Genomic DNA, 21971 nt, shown 5'->3' on the forward strand with positions numbered 1-21971 from the left:
TAAAACGCTCTAATGCCCCTGGGCCAGGTTCGTGCTATAAAAAAAAGCAAAATAAAAAACAAGGTAGATTTTCATTTAGGGCCATACCTCATATAATGTAAGAAAGCCTGACTTGATGCAAACCTATACTTTGACAATCCAAAAAGTTAGCTCGAAGCTTTCTCTATCCCTGACTGTGATGGGCAGAGACTCGCGCACGGAGGTGCCCGAGCTCATCTGTGAGGCCAGGTGGGCGCGTCGCTTCCATGAGGCGCACGAGACGCCAATTGGGCTTTCAGTAAACAAAAGTTTGTAAGGAGGAGGGTGGAGCAGGCGTGGGAGTGGCCAGCAGCGCCTCCTTCCTGTGATGGCCACGCCTGCTGCAGCGTTGTCGCACTCTGCTGGTCCCGCTAGTGTCACTGTGTCTCGAGCAGCCGGCGCGTGGGAAAGGATCTGTGAGGGAAGCAGGTTTCTTACGTGGCGCGGCGGGGGACACAATACCTTGAGTGATGACGCGCCCTGTAATTCGCTTTTACTGGCGAGCCCAAGGTTCGCCGTTGCGTGGAGCTTCACAGTCCGCTGCTCTGTCCAACCCGGGAGGAAGCTGAAGTTCTTAACCCCAGGGAAAAGAGGCTTCGAGGGCCAAGAATAAAGACGGGCTGCAGGTGAGTGTACATGTGAGTCTGCTTTTTATTTCTCAGGTCCTTTCGCTTGAGGAGAAAATAACGGTAATTTACAAGCCAATGTAATGACGCCACACATATAAACCAACAATTTCGCAAGAAAACGTCCAGCTCAGACTCCTGCAATCTTAGAATAGACAACTAAATAGCACGGATCACAGACTCATTGAGGAAGTGGCCAGACCATCCTCAACTTAGTCACCAAACAGCAGACCGCTCTCAAACAGCCAAAGAACAATATTGGGGATAACTATCACAACTTGGTTCGCCCACTGCTAAACATGATATCAAAGCCGTATTCAGTCTCAAAACGGCTCATCAATATATCACTCAATGTAACATTTGTAAAACACGATGTACTATAAGCAGGGCCTCTGAAATTATGTGTTTCTGCGGTCTTCTGGATTTATTTTATACTAGCCAATGTATTCCGTCAGTTGCTGCATAGTTTACAGATTTCAACAAAACTTGTTTCCAGCTCAAAGTCAGTTGCAACACAATGGCAGACCCTTAGCAAATGTTAGTTGGTCATCTTTTGGTCGCTACAGCCTGGTATCAAGCTAGTACCGATGACATGAAACAGTTAGATAGGCAGTAATGATGCCCCATATTGATGAATTGTGGACTGGCTTTTGTCTTTGCTTGAAAAGAATCCTTATCATCCCCGAAATGCACATAATAAAAGAGGAGCAGCTTTTATTATAACTGTGCACATATAGTCCTGTTTTGTGCTGAGCGCAAATTGTAACTTTTCCATAAACATTTTACTCTGAGTGTTAGAAGGGGCACTGTTAGTAAAATGTTGTCATATACTTTCGGGTGCAATTTAATCATTTTTGGTGAGTAACATTTTCAACAGTATCTCGCAAATGCATACACTGTTCTTTCTTAATAAACCTTTGCTTTTTGCCTAGCATTGGGGTCCCATTTTTAGATCTGGCTACAGATAGCTTTATCTGCTTGTATGACCCAGTTGACAACAGTTTTTCAAAAAGTACAATAAAGATAACTACATAGAGTCTTTGGGTCTGCCCCTTTCATTAGTTTTTATGTATTTTATTCTTGGTTTGCCATTGATTTCATGGGCTGTCCATTTCGTGGATTGTTGCATTTTCCCATTAGTGATGCATTAGGTTTCAGTGATAGGGCATCAGTGATATAGCAAAGTTTCCATGGGCTCTGAAGTAAGGACACTGGGCTCTGACTACTGTTTGAGTACAGCAATAATCATGGTTGAGTAACCGAGGCCACTGTGCCTGCTTTACATCGATTGCTGCACCCTTCTGAGCATCAATAAGTCCTTTTTTAAACTGCATCTGTGACAATGTGTGTATCTTGTAATTCCAAGCCAGTGTGTGTTATCTGATGTATTTACTGTGCTCGTATAAATGACATTTCAGTTGCTGATTTATGGCTTTTTTGTTTTCAGAAACGTGCTGTGTGAATGCCTTAGTCTGTCATAAAGTCAGGTCACTGTTCAATATTGTCTTTTGCTCGTTTATTTGTTTTACTTTGCTGGCATGAAACTATGTTGGAATTGCGTTTTTCTTTTGTTTCAGAAATAAACTTCTGCGCATACATAGATTTTTTAAATCCATCATAAAATGATGGCCATGGTCAAAAGCATCTAATTTGCAATGTATTGTTTATGCTTTCTAAGTTGTTCACTTAGTTGCAAACGCCCTTTTCTGATTCCTTTTCATAACACAAATATTTGATGGCCCACCTTACCCCTCCTAATGCTGTCTGTTCAGCAAAGGAGCTCTACTACTATCTTCCATATTGGTTTAGTCCAAGACTTTGCTTTTATATGTATTTTTTTCTGGGGCAGCTAGAGGGAGCACACAGAAAAACTTCAAGTTAACACTACTTTCAACAAAAAGAAAGGCCTATTTGCTTTCCCCATGCTTATTTATAAATATTTACAATTAAAAAACAAGAAAATAGCAGCCACAGAACGTGCTGCACAATTTTGCCTGAATCAACGTGTATTCATTCCTGCCGCATAAGCTTGTCTTCCAGTGTCCTATAATGTTAATGGCCCTAACTAAAACCCAATAAAGTGCACAATTTGGAAAAAGTCAACTAAACATTACAGTAGTAAAATGTCAAACCAGAAAGAAAAAAATAATAATAAAGCAGCTATGCAACGATAGATACAATTAACCACGGCAGAAACAGTCAACAAAACCACCTTATCTTAAAGAGCAGTCAACAAAATCTTGTCACTGTAAGTGGGCGAAAAACGTCTGGCCGTTCTAAAAACAGCTGATAAAACAGTTAAACAAAAATAAAAAAAATAGATCACAGTATCTAAACAGCAGCCAGGAAATGAATATGCACATCTAAAAATAGGCAGTCGAACGCCACACAATCCTACACTCAATTATCCTAAAGGCAAGAAACCTAATCACTACTCCATAAAAGGCAACCCTGAAAATGGCCCCCTAAAAGGACGTCAAATACATAGCTATAAAGAGCTAGTGGAAAAAACAGCATCTCACATGCAGGCAGAAGAACATCCCAGGATGATAACAGCCAGTATAAAAGTAGCTAGCAAATCTCCACTACATAATTAATTATTCTCCTACTGAATTAATAGAGCTATGCAATTCTTTTTTTATCATACTGTTTATTTCTGAATCGCATCACAGTGTTAGCACAGATGGGTACCATTTGCTCGTCAAACAGTAAGAGATATTTGGAAGCCTTGTTAGGTATATGTTCCCATCTTCTGTCAATGCTACTCACCACAGTCCATCTGCTGATTTTCCCTATTTCTGTCATTTTTGTTCTAAAATGAGTAATAGAGATGGTTCCAGCCCATCCCTTGCACTTTTATTTGGACCCATCAGTGCTTTCTGCAGCCAGAAATGTTAAGTCAGTTGGCTTCCCTTGTACTGGTTCTTCGGCTTCTGCTTAAGCCACTTCTCACCTGATTGAAGTTATCCCCCCGTTAGCAGTTTTTAAAAGCAGAACTTCACCAATTTTCCTTGTAGTATGGGGTCTGACAGCCCCATTCTTGTAATCATTGGTGTCAGATTTCGTACAGTGCCCCTTAGGAATTTTCTATGCAGGTTGAAGAGCTTCTCATATCGGTTTGCTCCATGAGTTAGCAGACTTTGTTGCATAGTCATTATCCTCCCTCAACACAGGCACTTTATAGCGGTGATTCGTTCATTTAGACAGACCAGCTTGACTTGCAAGGGATTAAGTAGTCATACTATAACCACTGTACCCATGAAAACACAAAATGCTGATTCAGTTTAGCTCTTAGGTACCCTTGCAGCTCAATACCTAGATCGCTCCAATCTCCCATATTGCACTAACTTAACCCCTTCGCTGCGGCGGGAATTCCGCCGCAGCGCTGCAGGGTGCGGGGGGGCAGCGCGGTGTCGCTGTGCTCATGACGGAGCCACTCCGTCATGAGCCACGGTTGAGCTGTGCTCATGACGGAGTGGTTCCGTCATGACTCCGCCCAGTTGCGTTGTCCCCCCGCACAGGCGGGGAAACAGCGCCCCGTGGGCGGAGCGGCCGCCAACGGTCGTGGCATGACGGAACCGCTCCGTCATGAGCACACGGCAGCCGTGGCTCATGACGGAGCGGTTCCGTCATGAGCGGGGAAGGGGTTAAGGGATCATGCAGTACCATCATCTTGCACTGACACAAGGGCTCGCCATAAGGTGCTTCCTGTCACAGAGCTGTCATCTTCGGTTCTGCAAAAGTCTAAATTGAGTAATATTGATGATATTGGTCTTGTAAGTCACCCTCCTGTTGTGACACTCTCTAAGGTACTGAAGAACCCCAGTGAGAGGGATGGCATAAAGAAATATTTAGGACTCTTCTGGCCTAGGCTAAATAATGTTACTTCTTTTTCTGAAAGACAATATACTGCTCCAACAGCTCCTAATGGGTCCTCTTACTCTGCCTGCAGTACTTCTTTATGCAGCCCACCAGGACATGAACTGCTTTCCAATCTTGGTTTCATGCTGGGTTTAGGTGAGAGCTCCATTTATTATTAGTGCATGCCATTGTTGCCTCAGGTCTCCCACCATGGGATGCTTCCCCTTAATCTTGAGCTCATCCAGTGACTACAATGTTATTAGATCTTTGCTCTCCGGAATACTGCACTTTGACAGCACCTGCAAATTCTCCTTCTTCCTGAGAACGAGCTATTGATGACGTTGTTAATAGCAAGAGTTGTTAAGTCAGACATTTTGATAAGATGTTTCTAACTCAGATGAGTCCTCCACGCCTGTTTCCAGTAGCTGCTATGGTTAATTATAGCAATTTGAGCATGGCAGCATGAAAGAACCTTGGTTGAGAAGGATGGTTCTTGCCAGTGGCGATACAAAAGCCCCCACAGCCCCCGCGTTGCGGGGGGGAGCAAGTTTCACCTCCCCCAGCACTGGCAGGTTCCTGGCCTGAGAGATCCGGACTGGGTCCAGGGCTTGGGGTCCTGTATTTAGTTTGTGGGGGGCTCAAGTTGAGTTATGCCACAGGTTCTTGCCACCTTGGTTTTCACTCTTTCTATTGGTTTTTCAGGAGCACTTAGTTTATGCAGTCTACAGCAAGACAGATGTCCATTTACTGGAATCAGGAGAAATCCCCATGCTGGCTGGCTTCCTTTGTGGTTCATTTAAGAATGTGAAAATGGATTTGTGCTGTTCCTCAGTGATAGATTAGTTAACAGAGTCACAATACTCTCAGTCCCACTATTGCCCTGAAAGGATCAATAGGTGGGAATCCATATGTTGGATTCGAATGCCCTCACACACCTTTGCAGGTGTCATGCTTCATCATATGGGCTGCTCCTCGTGGGGTCGGCGGTGCAATACCCCACGGGCTCCCTATAGTAGGTGCTCTTTGTCGGAGATCTTTTATCCAACAGCCGTATGGTGAAGTGCGAGTGTGGGGACAAGGCTGTGTAGACGTAGTGTGGTGTTTAAAATCGGATTGGAAGTACCTAGAAGGGCAATTTTATTCTGGGGGTCTCCTACCCTAAGTAAAAACAGTGAATGAGGCACTCGATTGAGTATTAAATCTCAAGTGATGGTGTTCTCGTTTTTTTCAAAGCTTGAGGGTCAACATGTTTCTCGCTGTGTGTCTTAATCAACTTGCGATTCTTCAGGATCAAAATTAAGTGAACTATCTACATCTATTGTTAGTGGCATCAGGTTTTGCTCATGACATTAGTGTTTGTTACTAAATGTACCTGTTTGTAACCTGGAACTACCCAATAAGTAAGGTCCCTAGGCATCAACAGTACCCAATGGATTCACGCACCAGGCATAGCTCCTGTGTGTAAATGAGATTGTAGCACTGCGCGTAATCTCTCGACCTGCCCAATCCACCGGGTCCGGATGACCTCGAAAAGTGGCATTCTGAATAGTAAGCTCTGTTTTGGGTCCCTTTTCCTATATTTTAAATCTAGAAATACTCTTCCCTGTTGGTTCTGATAGATGTTGATGTTTCATTTTACATATTGTGCATTACAATCTAAATTGTCTCTGCACTCTATACTAACTAGTAGGCCTGTGGTCAAAAGAAGTAGAAGTAAATGGCTCTTATGTTTTCATGAACAGCACTATAGATTAGGTATGTTTACTAACTATGAAGGGTGATAAGAGGCATCTAGAAATCCAGTAAAGTAAGGGAAATTAGTTCACGAAAATGTATTTGCCGTCTTCTGAAGCTTCGCAAGGGATAATAGTCTCTTGTTGGTATTTTAGAGCCGATTCTTGCCAACAATTAACTATAAAGCAGTGCACCTTTAAGGCAAATTCTTAACCTTTGATAGAATATTGTTATACCACCTGCAGTGAAAATAATTTACGCCGCAGTATGGGAGCATTCAAGTTGTGGATTAGTGAAGAAAAAGTTTACAGTATGCTACCTGTGACTATTGTGATATGTTTACAAGTAAATAATTTAAATGACCTGTGCTGTTATATCATACGTTCTTGTATTGTATACGTGAGCAGGGCATAATCTCATACAAATAATTCGAAGTGACGATACTGTGCAACAGTGAAGTATATACACTGTTATTTTAATCTGAAAATGAAAAATTCTGTGTACAAATTTACAAAAAGTGAACTCTTTAATTTATTGATAGCTATATTCTGTGCTCATTGGAGTCTAGCTTAGTTTAGCTTATTATTATTATTATGCATGATTAATAAAAACCGTTGCATGCCTGTAGCCTTAACAAATTCATTTACATGATACAAAGCACGATAAAAAAGGAATAAAAACCATCATAAAACGCAACGTATTAAAATTCACATTGGGGCTTTCACAGTTCATTAGGTTTAAAGTGCCTGTGCTTCAAGAGGTAGACTAACAGGGGCCTTATCAAGTTAGCAGCAATAGAAAAACTGTAAAATAAACAGCCCAGCTATGTTGTTATTGAATGTCTGCTGGCAATGTGCATTTGAGTCTCTCTTTCAACATATCAAAGAATTTTGTAATTCTGCAGTTTAGCTGTGTTTCTGCCAGATTAAGGCACAGTTTTACTGCCTGCAGGTCCTAATGCCGCTCTGTTTGAACATTGGACGGAGTAAGGTGCGTCTTATGTCCTTTAGGTTAGGGCAGATACAGATGACATGCACAAGGTCCTCGTTCCCTTTTTCGCAGAGGCAGCAAGTCTGCTCTCCTGGTCTCCTTTTCCAGGACGTGTGCGAAAGAATTGGTAAAATTCCAAAACGAAGCTTTAGGAACTTTTCTTTTATTCTCATTTTAACTCCTGTTTTTAAATAAAGTTGAGGTTTGAGGACTTTGTAGTCGCCGAGCACTCTCCATCCATGAGCCCTTTTGGGCAGTGTTTCCTTATCTTCTGTGATAGATACCATTTTTGTTGCTTTTATTGCAATCTTTTTGAAACTCTGGTGATCTGTAGAGGTTGCCCAAAGGTTGGTCATTCCTAGTCCTTAAGCAAGTACTGCCTGGTGGGTAATTTTCCACGGCATGACAATTCGTCTCAAAGGTGCAAGTTTAGGGATCCTGCTGCAGCGCCACTGATCTTGTGCCTGCTTTTAATATATGCGCTCCTTCTTACCACTGATTTTTTTTGTAGCCCAAATTCTTGGTGTATTTGGGCAGGCAACACATAGTTAGGCAGATGGAAGACTGCTCTGTAGATGTTGGCGATTGTTTTATCTAAGGCCGATGCACCATTCCCTTGCATTGATTCACTCCCATACGTTAGCGTTGGTTGCAGTTTTGCTCGAATAACCTCTAGTAAGGGGTTAAGTCTGGCAGCACTTTCCTCAGGGCTTCATTGCTAAGTAGATCGTGGTGCCCTTCCTGCACAGGGCCTCTAGTTGGAATATATATGACAAGACTCTGAGGTATTTGTAGGTTATAACCTGGTCTAAACGGTGCCCATCCAAGTACCAGTTGATCTTTTTCCTCTTATGATAAACTAATGTAATAATTTTTGTTTTCTTTAGATTTAGATTTAGGGCATTACGTGGAGAGAAACTATTAGTAGTATTCAAGAGATGTTGCAGGCCAAATGGGAGTCTGACTTAACAGCACCAGGTCATCTGCATACAGTACGTTGGACAGTGACGTTTTTACCAGTTTCGGGGCATGTGGTGTACTCTTGTCCTGTTACCCGGGAAGGTCGGCCATGAAAAGATTGAAAAGCAAAGGAGTTCGATGCTGGAATAAAGACAAAGATAAACAAGTTCTTTCAGGGGTAGCTGGGTTCTGAAAACAGAATCGTAGGTGGACAGTTATTGTCTTGTGATGTCGTTTTCTTTGAAGAGGTGTGTCTTCAGCTATTTACTAAATTGCAGTAGGTTTCGGTAGGTCCTGATTAATTTGCGAATGCAGTTCCAGTTACTTTGCGCATAAAGGGAGAAGCCTTTTGCCTTGTTTTTTCATTTTTTTTTCACTTCTTTGTCAGCAGCCTGATGGTGTAACGCTTGCAAGTGTAAGCCGTTACTGACAGGGGTGCCTGTCATGTTCCAGATGCAAGATTGTGGGAGGGCTTGAACTACAGTTCTAAAGTCCATTTCTGGGAGAAGCAGTTTCACATTCTTTAGTAGAGATTGCTGGTACCAGGCAGCTTTAATTTTCATGGCTGTGTTCCTTGAGGGTTAGGTCTGTTTTAAGATTGTATCAGAGTGTCTTTGCTTTGGGTGATAGTTGTACTTGTTTGATATTCCCAAATATACACCTTTGCCACAGTCCAGTTTTCAGATTAAGTTTATGTTGAGTCAGATTGAACCCTCTTCTCAGCTTACTACTCATCAACTGTGTCTCCCTGAGTTTCCATGGAAAAATCTTCCCAATAAAGCATCTCCTCTTGATACTTGGTAATACAGATTTATTGATTAGCTATAAAGAGGTTGTGCTGATATGCGACTTTAGCAGTTTGACCCTGCACTGGTAGGTAACATACTGTATGGGACCACAGTTTGACACGTTCGCCTCTCCTCTGAAAAATATATTTGAGTAGAAAGCATCTCCTCTTGATACTTGGTAATACAGATTTATTGATTAGCAATAAAGAGGTTGTGCTGATATGCGACTTTAGCAGTTTGACCCTGCGCTGGTAGGTGACATACTGTATGGGACCACAGTTTGACACGTTCGCCTCTCCTCTGAAAAATATATTTGAGTATGGATAGAGGTGGATCAACGCTCATCGTCCACCATTTCAAACTCAGGTAATACATCCCAGTAATATAATCCCATTGTTGTCTCGCTAGCATCCCCATATTCTTGGTAATGAGTGGTAGTAGCTTGTGGGAGCAATAAGAAGCACAAAGCATACAGGGAAAAGAGAGAAGGAGGAACGAATGGGGTCCTGAGGAACACATGAAAGAGAGGGTCAGGAGGAAGAGGGAGACACTGTGGAAATTGGGAGGGATTTGAGGAAGCCAGCACAATCTGATATGGTGGCATATAGGTGTGAAAAGTTTCTCATCCAATTCACCACATTGGAGGCGGATCCTCCCAATCCTTCCCTTACAGCCGGTAGCATCTGGTAAGGGAAAAATACTCCTCTAGCCCGAGCCAAAATATGACTGTCAAAATATCATGCCAATGACTGAAAGAGGCTGTTCGCAAAATAAGACCATGGTCGTTGGGGGTGGACTCAAAGCCTACAGGACAAAAAAGTGACTACAATACAGATATGGAGATGTGCAGGGTAGGAATCTGAAGGAATACAAGGTTTGTAAGCAATACAACATGGCTCTTGACCCTTTCGCCGCGGCGGGAATTCCGCCGCGGCGCTGGAGGGTGCGGGGGGGGCAGCGCGGTGGCCCGGTGCTCATGACGGAGCCGCTCCGTCATGAGCCACAGTTGAGCTGTGCTCATGACGGAACGGTTCCGTCATGACTCCGCCCAGTTGCGTTGTCCCCCCGCACAGGCGGGGAAACAGCGCCGCGTGGGCGGAGCGGCCGCCAACGGTCGTGTCATGACGGAACCGTTCCGTCATGAGCACACGGCAACCGTGGCTCATGACGGAGCGGTTCCGTCATGAGCGGGGAAGGGGTTAAAGAAGATGAAACGTTTCTTTATATTCTATATCAGATGTGATGCAAGAAGAACACTGTACTGCAGCGATTTGGCAGTAAAGATAAGACTTTCTAAAAAAAAAGTATTGAAACATTTCTATGCCAGAAAAGGTTGCTGGCTACCAGCAGCCTGTGACTATGTAACACCCCCAAAATCCCATGGACATAGATGCAGGCTTGACACTACTTGGACAAGAAAACCTTTATTACATGTATGGACTCTATGCAATGAAAAATGGGTACCTTTGTCCAGTGTTGAAATGATGTTGAATTAATATACAAAAAACAAATCTGTAACTAGCGTGGCTTTGGTAACCTATGTATATTTCATCATGCTTTTAAAGCGTTATTTTATTGTAATGTACTCTGGCAGACTCATTGTGGATCAAGCCAGACGATATCAGCACTGGCTTCTGTCTCACCCTACAACATACTGACCACCCCAAACAACTCACTCTCCACTGGCCTTAGCTCACCATTGTGGCACATTTTACCATTTTGAGGCTTTACGGAAGGGTGGCTTGAACAAGCTGGTAAAAATGTAAATTACGTCATCTGGCGTTATTCATTTGGAGAATTTCAAATGCACTGAACTACCTCAGGCACAGATTCAGTGTTTAGCGGCCATCTGCAGAAAAAACAACCATGCATGTACCTGTCACTTTATAAAATTCTGTTTCGTGCTGTAACCAGGCAACATGTGATGAATTCGTTGTTGTTTAATAAGCCAGTATGTGATAACATATTTGCATGAATTCAGGAGGTTTACTTAGAAATAGCTATAGAGTGTAATTTCACAAGAGTACGCCAACTACTGCAGGGGATGCGAAGACCTGCATGCTTTTGAAATTCATGATGCCTTCTCCAAATTTGCTCACCAGCGAGTGTCCTCAGTGTGCTTGAAAGCTATGGACAGAAACTAACATACGGGAGTCACAAAGTATATTGTGTTTATTTGATTGTGAGCTTCTCTCCTAATGTCATGTGGAAAAAAAAATATTATACCGGTGGCAGAAAGAGTTAAAATTACTCTTTTGGCTTATTTGTGTTCAGAATGCAGGTTGAATGTAATAACTGTGCTCATACGTGAGTATCCGAATACAAAAGTCTTTCCCCTGGACTTATTGTTAAAATCCAAACTTACGCTATGTGGATGCTTAATTATCAGCACAAGAACAACGGATATAACTTCAATGTCAAATTATCATTAGTATTTTAGTGTATATAGTTGTTTTCTATGTTATCTTTGGACCAAAAACAATGGATGATAAACTATATTAACAAATGTCATGTGTATTTTATTAAATATTTATGAGATTCTAAACATTGTGGTTGGAGCATAATTGGTTATTGGTATTTTTAGACATCGAAGATGTATCTGTTGTTATTGTGTTGATAATCAAGCATCCACATAGCGTAAGTTTCGATTTAAAAAATGTCCAGGAGAAAAAAATGTGTATTGGTTTGGCTGAACCCTATCCCCTGGGCCTTTTTACAAGGGGTTACTCTCTAAGTTGTTAATGTTCTCATGCTTGAGCATCTCACTGTGCTTTGTTGTTTTCAATCATTTAAGTGTATGAAAATGTAGTACTTTCTTTTCTTGCAGCTGTACATGGCATTTTACTGTTTACCAACAGTTAACATACGCCCTTGTAAAAACTCCATGAAACAGTAATCTTATGTGGGATCCAATTACTGTATTAGTTTATTAATATATATATATATTTTATTTCAAGTTATTTTTGAAATTCCATAAAACGTAGAGTAAACAAGAAGTAATATAGTATTGCATCCCAGTAAATTGCAAATGTTCTCTGGCTTAGACATATACTTTCACTGGACTCTACAGATTCAGGCCGCACATCCAAGTGTCATCAAGTTCAATCAGAGCAGGACTTCACTAATGTAAATAAGCATTTGACATCCAGTAAGCATCAAGACACATACATACAACTTATCATGAGTCTGCATGAAGTTTATCCAAAAATCATTAATACAAGTACCCAGATAACTCCCCTTCTACAGTGCTAGGTGAAACCCACCTCTCTATACATATAGACGCAAAGGCAGCTTTCTTAAAAGGATGATAAAGCCCAAAATCTTTCAAGGGTTACTGCTTCTCTTTATGCACACCATCATCTATCCCATTAGCTCCAATTCGTTGACCTGTTACATCCTGGGATGCCAGATACTCCTGAAGAAGTCCCTAAATGTTTTTGGGCCGCAACATGATAGGTAAAGTGTCTGAGTAGTTATCTGCCATGTCGTTACTGTAAATAAGATCTGCAATTCATCCTTCAGTTTTAGGCATTGTTCCTTTACCCCATTTTAGTGCTACTCATCTCTTTGCAAGCTAACATGCCATAACGGTATATTTCCTCTCTACTTTAGGTATCTCCTGGTCATAGCTTAGTGAAGCTGTGAGAGAGCTATTTCAATATGTTCCATTTTGGAAAGGATCTCAAATAGTTGGACCCAATGTCATGTTAAATGGGGGCACAACCAAATGGCATGTATAGAATCTGATCTCACAGTTGATATTGAAGGAAATCTGAGTTCACATCCAAACCTAAAATCTCAAGTCAAGCTTGAGTGTAAATAATCAATGCACGAATTTAAAGTGTATGATTTTGTGTTTACTATCCATAGATACATTTTCTGTTTGGACACAGCAGTAATGCCATGCCCTGTCTGCCATAACCTCTGTCAAATCAGCCTCCCACTTGGCCCATACTTTAATGATTGAGGTTAGTCGGTTAACTCTGACTGCTTTATGTAATTTGGATATAATGCCTTGGTGCCCGCTGCTAGTGATGGGTTGTGTCAGGGGTTCAATTCCATGTGGTTCACAGAGAAAGCAAGACTGCCTTGCCTGTAGTGAATGACGAAGTCTGAAGTATAAAAAAAATCTAAAGATGTGGACCCCTCCATATCATTAAACCTTCTAAACAGAAAAATTACCTTTCTAAATGGAGATCTCATAGCTTAGTTATATTTAATCTCAGCAACTGTTGTTGTACCCTCAGCCCTAATGGTGCTACCAGCTGTGGGTTACTATGGATATGGATCTACGGTGAGTATACTTCCTCCAACTCCAGAGCTGTAGCAAGCTTGTGCCAGGCGTATATGGTGGACTTTAATGTGTAGGTTTGCGCTAGACGTCTAGGTAAGGGTCTGGTCAGGACAGTAGTCAAAGGAAAGGGGGTCATCATTTCTCTTTCTGTTATAATAGCAGGAGATTTGTATTCAGGGTAGTTCCACTGAAAAGCGTAACTTGCCTGTGCTACCCAGAAATAAAGAACCAGTTGTGGCATCGCAAATCCACCTCTTGCATATGGAAGAGTCAATACTTCCCAACTTAGCTATGGTTGCCTAGCTGCTCTCACAAAATTGATAGATATCCTATGCAGCCGGTCAAAAAAGGATCCTGGGAACACAACGTGTATATTGGTGAAGATGTACAAAAACATGGGCAGGAAGATCATTTTAATAATAGCGCCCTGCATTTTAGATAAAGCACGAGGGGACGTCAGGCCAATGTTTCTTCTGAACCATATCTATAATGGTCCCGTATTTGTACCACACAACTTTCTCCGGAACCCCATATATAATTTTATGCCCAAATAGCACATTGGTACAGCGCAACCCTCTAGTGCGAATTCAAGGTGCAGCTTATTTATATTCAGTGTAATCGGAAAACGGGATTTATTCCAATTTATCTGAAGTTAAGGCTATAGTCCAAAGTGTATAATCTCTCTAATCAGAGGTGAAACATTGTTAGACAGATATCTCACATGAAGAAGTATATCGTCAGCTTACATTGAAATCAAGTACCTAGCACTATCAATCCCAAGGCCTCCATATGCGTGGGATTCTTTAACGAAACAGGACTAGGGCTCTACTGCAATTGCAAACAGTAAAGGTGAATGGGAGCACCACTGCCTTGTACCACAGGTAATTGGAGAAACAGAGGAAACACTTCAATTCAGTCTAATCTGTGAAAATATATTTAATATAGAGGGTTATCCAGCCCAGTAGCCGGGCTCCTAGCCCCATTCGAATGAGAATTGTAAACATGTATGGCCACTTGAGAGAATCAAATGCCTTTCGTACATACTGTATTTATTAGTTTATAAACACTTGTGTTAGGTCGATTGAAAGGTTCAAAATATACTTATCTTTGCTCGAGTCTAGTATTAGCTAAACTGCATAAACTAGAGAAATATTTAGACTGATAAAGTTTGGCATACCATATGCCGCAGCGTCTGTAACGGGTTAAGCACCTTTGTAAACACGTTTTACTAGAGGACACCCCTTGGCAAATGGGAGAACATTTACTTCAGTGCAAGCTTTCAGACAACCATTTCTCAATACAATGACTTAAAGGGACACTAACCTAAGCTATTTCTATGATTCGAACCTCAAAATATTACACAGAAATAAAGAAGCAGGAGTGCATCAAACAAATACACAAATTACGGAGTATTTAATTTAATTCTCAAACAAAATATATATACACACACTGATTTTATGTTTTTTTAATAGGAACGTTGGAACTTTTCAAAATGTGTTTTCATTTCTTAAAGATGAAGTGATATGGTCGACGCTAGCTTATCGTTTTTTTTCCTCATAATGCATGCTCTCATTTTGCTGTAGCATACTAGTTCTTCAATTGAGGCATGGACTTCATTTAGGGGTCGCCAGAGGTCGCAGCTGTGACCCCTGGCTTGCCAATGTGACCCATTGCACTGTATTTGCGACCCCTGGCCTGTGAGGTAGCAAAATCAGTGCCAGGAACACAGGCAGGGTAGCTCGTCCTTATGGACATTGGTTGGGCCTGCAATCTCCTTGTTTTTTGTCAATTTTTAAAAATTTGTAATAGTGAATAATGTCACTTCCCCTAACCCAGGCCTTTTGGTTAATTGACGTTCATGAATTGAGGCAACCAATCGTCCATAATAAATTCTGTTTGCTGTACTTGTGCTACACTCATGAATCAAGTTAACGATACAACAGTGCTTAATTGGAGCCAAAGTTGCCGGTGGAGGTCACCAGCATTAATTTTTGGGGACTGGCGCTTATTTTAACTGATTGGACATTTCTCAAGAGCAAGTGAGAGAACAACACACAAGGGCAAAGAAGAAGCAAGAGAAAGAGGGTAAAAAGTCACAATTAGAGAAAACAGGAACTTGCAAGCATGAGATAAAGAGGAAGCAAATGTGTGGTAGTGGATTAAAGGATTAAAGAGTCATGAGGTGGATTCTAACTATGCATGTGCTGCCATTTAATAGCGCCGGTTGCCGGCTTCTGAACAGCGGTTTGCGCACCCACACTCATTCTTTTAAATGCACTTAAAGTGTGCATTTTACATTTTGCTTCTTTGTATTAGTCTGCTAATATTTAATTTAAAAAACAGTTGCAGACCCCCGAAATAGTTGTCGCAGATCCCTGTGACCTACGGACTCTAGATTAAAAGTCGCTGTTTTATACCGTTAAGCGGCAGTATGTATGCGGCAGTATGTATGCATATGTGTGTGTGTGTGTGTGTGTGTGTGTGTGTGTGTGTGTGTGTGTGTATATATATATATATATATATATATATATATATATATATATATATATATATTCCAAGATCCATCCTACTCCAACCAAGAAGAGGCATGTACATATGACAGGTAGGAATAAGGCCAATTTATTGTATTCAGGTCTCCCACGACCCCGCAACAAAGGAGTTGTTGCTGTTTTATACTGTTAAGCGGCAGTATGTATGTATGTGTGTGTGTGTATGTATATATATATATATATATATATATATATATATATATATATATATATATATATATATATATATATATATTATTTTTTTAGAAAGATGAAACGTGTTCCTAAAGAATTCTCAAATTGTTTTTAGAAAGCTCCTTAAAGATAGTTTGCTTCTGTAACCATCTAAAAGTACCAGGTAAGGTCCTACTTTGAGTGGCTTGGAATAGCATGAGACAGGTACAAACTATTTAGCAGTCATTATTTAGTGAGCACAAAGGCTTCATTGCATTGCTGCACTTCTGTAGTTACTTACAATTTTAACACAAATTAAACGCTATTGGAACCCAAACGTCCTTTCTTTCTAAGGTTTTGTGTTTGACATATTTAATATATTTTGAGTTGTCTAACGTTATGTTTGTTAAGTTGGTTTTCTTATCTTAATCTTGTCTCAATTAGAGCAAAACAGTTACTACACCCTTTCCTTGTTATTTCACAATTTGCTGCAAGACTGTGTGATTTTAGTTGAGCAATTCGTATAACACGAAAAAAGTGGACCAATTGTCAGTGAAAAATAAAAGCTTCAAAAAGAATTTTATATTTGTTTTTGTTAACTCTTAATAGCTCATTAACGCTTGATTTTGCCCCCAGTGAGACGCCCAGGCCAGCTATTCAGTAGGTCTTTAAATACTGAGGTGATGCAATCAAACTATCATGACACCTGATGCACATAACGCACAGTTTCTATGTGCCCCGCAATTGCAGCATTTCCCGAGCAGATTCCGGACGATAAGAAAGCCTAATCTCCGATTTATAGTTGCTAAATTTAGTGAAGTGGAACAGTCAAAGATGCATTAGCTAATTAGGCAGTGTTAGATTGTTTTCAAACGGCCTGATAATATTCAAAGCTAATCACAACGATTTTACATGCAAAATAATGTAATAAATACAGCTTTCAGGGTAAGGTTCTTGAAGCTGAGGTAAAATAAAGCGTTCAACAGGCAGAAGGGGTTAAGCGGAGGCCAAACTTAATTTCCCATTCTTCAGTGCTCAGTCATCTGCATATTCATGAGCCAAATGGATTCTTCTCTCCGATTGGGCCAATAATAGAAATTGAACGGTACAAGGTGCATGGCAACACCTTCGGGAGCAGTATAAGCCTGATTACCTCACTTGTCCTTGCATGCACTATGGTCATGATTTGAGTGGTGCAGCAGGTGCAGTGGCACAGGGGCCAAAAGGTTTAGGAAACCCACTGGGCACTGATTATTGCTATATTTTACTGCTAAACAAGCAGTCACAAGTGCAATGACCTTGAAGGCACTAGGGTAATGATTTGAATTGTGCAGCAGGTGCAGTGGCACAGGGGCCAAAAGCTCTAGGAAGCACACTCTAGGAAGCGCACTGAACACCGATTATTGCTATATTTTACTACTATACAAGCAATCACAGGTGAAGTAGCCTTACAGACACTAGGGTAATGATTTAAATGGTGCAGTAGGTGCAGTGGTACAAGGGCCAAAAGGTTCGGGAAACCCAATGAATACCAATTGTTGCTATATTTTACTACTAAACAAGCAGTCAGAAGTGCAATTGACTTGCAAGCACTAGAGTCAAAAGGTCTAGTAAACCCAGTGAATCCCAATTACTGCTATATTTTACTACTACCCCCAACTTAGAATCAGCTCTGGCTAATATCTCCCTGTTCCCTACTGACCATCTGCCGCCCCAGATCTCCCTGTGGCGCAGTGTGGGTGCCGCCTCCTCCACTGCTGACACGCTTCCTGACCCTTCCTCTATTCCCCATGGGCTTCTTCCCTCGCAGATTTCGTCTTCTACCCGCCTAGGAAACTGGTACACCTTAAAAGTGTATGACTCAAATTTTTTCACAGTACAGGCAGTTTTATAAAAAGCACTTAAACGTTCTATAAAGTATTTCAGTGTTTTATGGTCAGGATCAAAGGATTCCGTTATTTCACATTTTTATTATAGTCATCTGCCAATGCTTGTTTTTTATTATTACATATAATATGATCTTGAAAGACATTCCCTTCACGATGTGCGCTGTACGAAAACTTCCCCAACATCTGATTTTACTAAAATGTCCATCGTCCATTTAGAAAAGCAACCCAGGCCATCCAAAGGGTGCACATAACTGACTTGCCTCTTAGTTCACTAGTGCCATTGTCAGGGTGGGTGGAAGCACAAATGTCTCAAAATTCATGTTTGAAAACTGGTCCTTAAAAATAAAAATACGTACACTGATTTAGTCGGATGTTCTACTACTACTAAGATGAAATTGTTTTGCATGTGAATAAAATACATTTATGATTTTTTTTAAAGAGACTTTTTCATATTTTACACGTTTGTTGAAGACTAGCCTTAAAAATTAAGGTGACCCAAACATTAACTGTGCAGGGCACCCTAATTCCTTCCCTTCTTTCACGTTGATTAACTTGTAAATAAATGCTTGCCCGTTTTGAATAGTGGGCCGCATGCAAAGGTCAGGAGTGCACTTGGGTCCCACATGCAAAGTGGGCTTGTGTCCCCCAGACTATAGATCTAGAGGAACTTTATGGTATAGATTATACAGCAGCACTGGCTTTAGTGCAGCATAGCTGCAAGTAAAAACAAGCATTGGAAATGCAATAGGTCTCGCATTTGTTTGATTTTGAGCTTTTTGCGGTGTAAATGGCAATGTTTTGTATCCATTTGTTATGGATTGTATATATGTGGTGTGTAGTGGAATATTTTGAGCTGGATTATAGTTATTTGTGGAGCACTATGAAGTATCAGGAAGGATATTGAGGAGGTGAAGAGCAGCATGAGGCAGAAGGACAGCAAGTGAGGGGAAGAGAAGCGTGAAGCACAAGGAAGGAGAGTGAGGAGGAGAGCAGCGTGAGGCACAAGGACGGAGAGTGAGAAGAGCAGCATGAGGCACAAGGACGGAGAGTGAGAAGAGCAGCATGAGGCATAAGGACGGAGAGTGAGAAGAGCAGCGTGAGGCAAAAGAAAAGGAGAGTGAGGAGAAGAGAAGAGAAGCTTGAGGCTGAAGGAAGGAGAGTGAGGAGAAGAACAGCGTGAGCCACAAGGACGGAAAGTGAGGAGAAGAGCAGTGTGAGGCACAAGGATGGAGAGTAAGGAGGAGAACAGCGTGAGGCAGAAGGATGGAGAGTGAGGAGAAGAGCAGCGTGAGGCACAAGGAAGGAGAGTGAGGAAAAGAGCAGCGTGAGGCACAAGGATAGAGAGTGAGGAGGAGAGCAGCGTGAGGCACTAGGATAGAGAGTGAGAAGGAGAGCAGCGTGAGGCACAAGGATGGAGAGTAAGGAGGAGAACAGCGTGAGGCAGAAGGATGGAGAGTGAGGAGAAGAGCAGCGTGAGGCACAAGGAAGAAGAGTGAGGAGAAGAGCAGCTTGAGGCACAAGGTTAGAGTGAGGAGGAGAGCAGCGTGAGGCACTAGGATAGAGAGTGAGGAGGAGAGCAGCGTGAGACACAAGGATGGAGTGTAAGGAGGAGAACAGCGTGAGGCAGAAGGATGGAGAGTGAGGAGAAGAGCAGTATGAGGCACAAGGACGGAGAGTGAGGAGAAAAGCAATGTGAGGCAGAAGAAAGTTGAATGAGGAGGAGAAGAGCAGCACGAGTCACAATGAAGGAAAGTGAGGAGAAGAGCAGCATCAGGCAAAAGGAAAGGAGTGAGAAGAGCAGCATGAGGCATAAGGATGGAGAGTGAGGAGAAGAGCAGCGTGAGGCACAAGGAAGAAGAGTGAGGAGAAGAGCAGCTTGAGGCACAAGGATAGAGAGTGAGGAGGAGAGCAGCGTGAGGCACTAGGATAGAGAGTGCGGAGGAGAGCAGCTTGAGACACAAGGATGGAGTGTAAGGAGGAGAACAGCGTGAGGCAGAAGGATGGAGAGTGAGGAGAAGAGCAGCATGAGGCACAAGGACGGAGAGTGAGTAGAAAAGCAATGTGAGGCAGAAGAAAGTTGAATGAGGAGGAGAAGAGCAGCGCGAGTCACAATGAAGGAAAGTGAGGAGAAGAGCAGCATCAGGCAAAAGGAAAGGAGTGAGAAGAGCAGCATGAGGCATAAGGATGGAGAGTGAGTAGAAGATCAACATGAGGCAGAAGGAAGGAGGGTGAGGAGAAGAGGTGTGTCGTGAGCTCAGCCGGCATACTCCAGCATGCAATAGGGATGAACATGTAATTGTGACAGTAGATGGCACACATTTGTTTTTGAAAGTACATATACTTACAATTACAGCCAAAACAAGATCATGACTTAATTTGTGGTCATTTTTCAACTTCGGGGTCCCGAGGTCCAAATTCAGCAGATTAGTACCTAGACCGGATGTATAACATATTTTATATGTTATCCAACAAATCAACCAAAAAGAAGACTCGTTATAGGGAAAGCAAGCCGGTAGTCTGTCACGGGTAGCGTAACATATAGTAGTACATACATGAAAGCTGGCACTTTGCATTCGGAGGGGACCATGGGAATGAGTTAAAAGTGTGACGTTTTTGCAGGCACCAGTGCTGTTTTCAACACATCGTATGCCAGGGCATCGCGTTATGCAGTCCTGTTAATATTTATGTTTCAAGAAACCTCCTTGTGATACGTATTTTATGTAGTGCCAACAAGCCACCCGAAGACCTTCGCAGCGCACAAGGCAACACAGTGCTGTAAAACCCGTCAGAAAGATCAGCGTATGTAAACAGCGGCAGTAAACTCACTGTGTGCTGAAAAGTAAACTGTCACCTTCAGTACTGCGCTACCATGATGCAAAGCAACAACACAACTGGAAACAATGTCACATATAAAGCCTTAGAACCTAAAATACGTCTTGAGTGACATGGAGTAACTGAAGTTAACCAAATGTTTTTAGCAACCCAGAAGGATGATTTTAATCAACCTAGGAAGGTTGAAAGCTCGAGGTATGTTAGGAATTAAAACCTCAAGTGCATTTTCACTGTGGGACTCCACGAGCACTTACGGGCATTTTATGACGCCGCTAAATTCGAACCAAAGATTAAGAGACAGGAAATAAGAATCGCTCGTTACCCTTTAATCCTTGGATGCCCGGGGGGCTTCCGGTTGCATGGGTCACCCGATGTTAGACGCCGCCCTGTTAACCCTCACATTCTGCCGATAGGAATGTGGAGCAATCCCTGCAGACACCGCACAGCCATAACTGGGACCAGAGGCGCAACTAGAGCCAAATTTCGGGGGGGGCTGAGAAAAAATTTCGGGGGGGGGGGGCTGAGTCTTTTAAGCCATAGGCAGAGTGGAGCTGCAGGGGCTCTTAGAAGGGGTGAAACAACAGCGAGGCCTCATTAACATGCAAATGGTCTTTTAAAGACCTGTGAAGTGCTCGGGTGCGGCTGTTTGTGTGCCGCGAGGCTGTCTCATCCTGGGCTGCCAGACGCGAGGGTGGGGGGCTGAAGCCCTGTGAGTCCAATGGGTGTTGCGCGCCTGACTGGGACTCACAGTGGAATACTGGCGGGTCGGACTCCACGGGCGCTGCGTTCAGTCACCAAGGCAAATATGCTGGTATAATAAACAAGGAGCAAGGGGCGCGAACCAGGCGCCATGGCAAACAAGTTGGCTAGCTTCTGTACTTCGCTGCCACGGTGAAATACAACTCCCAGAATCCTTGCTCATCATGTAACAAGCAAGTCATTAGAGGGAGGACAGTTTGCAGTCACTCTCCATAATGCCTTTTCTTGTTTACAGCATGGCATCGCCTGACACAAGGGGAGACGGAGGAGATGAAATCCAGTTTAGTTAAACTGCAGATAAACTGCTCGTTGTGAGAGAGTGATACTCGCATCTGACCATCAGACTTGGACTCAGTACAAGAGAAAAAAAAACAAGAAGGGCTGGGCGAGAAGGGAGGGGGGAATGCCAGCAACAGAGGAGCCCGCGAAAGTGAAAGTGATCGTGATTACGATCGCTACGGAGGAAAGACACATGGCGCTGCGCACGTGCACGTTCACGTGCACTGTAGCTTTAGGCC

At 42.4% G+C, this 21971-nt stretch overlaps 1 protein-coding gene across 1 annotated transcript in view; it reads left to right on the top strand.

Moving 5' to 3' along the window:
- The first annotated feature begins 366 nt into the window (after positions 1 to 366).
- ITPKC (inositol-trisphosphate 3-kinase C) overlaps positions 367 to 21971 on the top strand; it is a 506565-nt gene continuing 484960 nt past the window's right edge. The window contains exon 1 of the mRNA XM_085625774.1: positions 367 to 644. The gene's annotated coding sequence lies outside the window, so the exon portion shown is untranslated. The remainder of the gene's footprint in view (positions 645 to 21971) is intronic.

This window comes from Triturus cristatus, chromosome 9, assembly GCF_964204655.1.
Source record: "Triturus cristatus chromosome 9, aTriCri1.1, whole genome shotgun sequence".
Classification (NCBI taxonomy): Eukaryota; Metazoa; Chordata; class Amphibia; order Caudata; family Salamandridae; genus Triturus; species Triturus cristatus.